Source organism: Eschrichtius robustus, chromosome 18 (genome assembly GCF_028021215.1).
Source record: "Eschrichtius robustus isolate mEscRob2 chromosome 18, mEscRob2.pri, whole genome shotgun sequence".
Taxonomy (NCBI): domain Eukaryota; kingdom Metazoa; phylum Chordata; class Mammalia; order Artiodactyla; family Eschrichtiidae; genus Eschrichtius; species Eschrichtius robustus.
This window is the reverse complement of record NC_090841.1, coordinates 16,285,058-16,287,489: the sequence shown is the minus strand read 5'-3', so window position 1 is coordinate 16,287,489 and position 2,432 is coordinate 16,285,058.

The window sequence follows — 2,432 nt, the reverse complement described above, 5'->3', positions numbered from 1 at the left end:
GCCCCTAGGTTCTTCAGAACCACTTTTTCTTTTTTAGATTCCATATATATGTGTTAGCATACGGTATTTGTTTTTCTCTTTCTGACTTACTTCACTCTGTGTGACAGACTCTAGGTACATCCACCTCACTACAACTCAATTTCGTTTCTTTTTATGGCTGAGTAATATTCCATTGTATATATGTGCCACATCTTCTTTATCCATTCATCTGTCGATGGACACTTAGGTTGCTTCCACGTCCTGGCTATTGTAAATAGTGCTGCAGTGATTATTGTGGTACATGACTCTTTTTGAATTATGGTTTTCTCAGGGTATATGCCCAGGAGTGGGATTGCTGGGTCGTATGGTAGTTCTATTTTTAGTTTTTTAAGGAACCTCCATACTGTTCTCCATAGTGGCTGTATCAACTTACATTCCCATCAACAGTGCAAGAGCGTTTTGCCTTCTTTTAGAAAGGATTAAACTATCTTAACTGTCCAGTAAACAGTAATACAGTTTGGCAAGTATTCTAATTAAGGCAAAAATGACCAAGCATCTCAATAAAGCTCTTATTTAAAAAAGGACCAAGCACATTGATCCGGGCACTTGCACCCGGATTTAGGCAAAGAGTGGGTTTCTAGGAAGAGTGTGTGTCTGAAAGATCAACACTGAGCAAGTTGCTTTCTATATGTTTCACTCAGTCACCACAAAACTTCAATATAACTATTATTAGATGCCTTTTACAGTGGAGGAAAGGAGGGATTATGTATTTGCCCAAGGTTACAGAGGCAGGGCTGGATTTAATCTCAGCTGTGTCTAACTCCCACTCTTAAAATGAGCTTTTGCTTTCAAAACCAAAAATGGCAGGGCCTGTGGCATGTATTTAAAAAGAGTTCTAACTTGAGTAATAGATGTGGGACTAGATAATTCTGACGGTGAAAGTGGATGATGACCTTTGCCAACTAAAAATTGTCACTTGCCACCTGTCTCTACAAGGATTAGGTCACGAGCCCCGGCAGTCACTGACCTTCAACATACCCTGAAAGGAGTTCAGGGTGGAGATCAGGAATGAGGCACTCTGTGCCCTGGGAAAAACTGGCAGAACAGGCATCAGATAGTTAGATATTTTCAGGAGAAGATTTTAGGAGCCCAATTTCTTGCATCTTATATCCAGAAAAGCACTAAAATCATTAACAGAGACATCTGCGCCTGGTGACGAGCAGCAAGCCTCTGCCGAAATGCGTGCTCGGCTGCAGCATCCGCCTTCACACAGATCACACATACCCTGACCTCCCACCCCACCTCTTCGGAGCAGTTCTTCAGGGCTATCTGAGAGGTGTATCCTGGGCTTTAGTCCTCATTTTGCTCCAAATAAAACTTAACTCACAACTCTAACGTTGTGTACTTTTTTCAGTCCACACCTTAAAGCCTTTTTTGAAACTTTGGCTGGACTTAATCAGTACTGCTAGCATTATTTGACAAGATGGGTACTTTGCAAATTTGGTACCTCTGATAAACTCTGATAGCGCTGATAATTGAATACATGTGCTACCTTTTAAAAGATTAAGTAATAGAATCAAGGACCTGCAAATGCTATATTTCTAAGAGTTAAAAACTGAGGTAAAATTTACAAGCAGTGAAATACACAGATCTTAAGTTGGATGTTTTGACAAATGAGTAAGAAATCCATGTGATTCACACCCTAACCAATAGAATGTATCTATCATCTCCCAAAGTTTCCTGGGGCCTCTTTCCAATCACCTGCTCCCCAGGGGCCACCAAATCTGTGCTACGACTTCTGTTCCAACACATGGGTATGTTAATGGTAAACTGTATTGCACTTTGCAGCCTATTCAAAAACAAGCACGGCTGCTAAGGTGGAACTCTATCCTCTCGTATTCTTTTAAAAACACAACTTTAACACTTCTGGACTAGAGGTTTAAAACTATGTTAAATTAAATAACCACTTCTGGCTCCTGAGAAAGAAAAACGAAGATGCACTTTACCTGAACTGTTCTCTTTTGAAACTCTTCAGTGACATTCGGGAAACAAAGTTTACAGCCCACAGCTTATACCACTTCCATGACTGACTCGTGGTCCCCCAGAAGACAATGACACGGGGGCGGAGGGGGGAGAAGTGATAGGATCGGAAATGCCGGGAGACTGCCGGCTTGCCCTTAAACCCGGCTCCCGCCTGCGGGCGGTGGATGTGCGTGGCTGGCATCCGCGTCCCCTCCCCGCGGGCCCTCCCCGGCCGCGCGTTTCCTGCCGGGTTTCCCGTCCAGTAGCGGGCCAGCCGGGCGCGGGCAGGGAAGGATGCGCTGCCCAGAGCGGGCGGGGCGGCCCTCGCGGGCTCCCGGAGGCCCCCCCGCCCGCCGGGTGCCGCCCTCCCCGCGCCGTCGGGGGCGGGCCCGGGCGGGGCTGCGGGAGCGGCGCGCGGCGGGTGGGGGGGC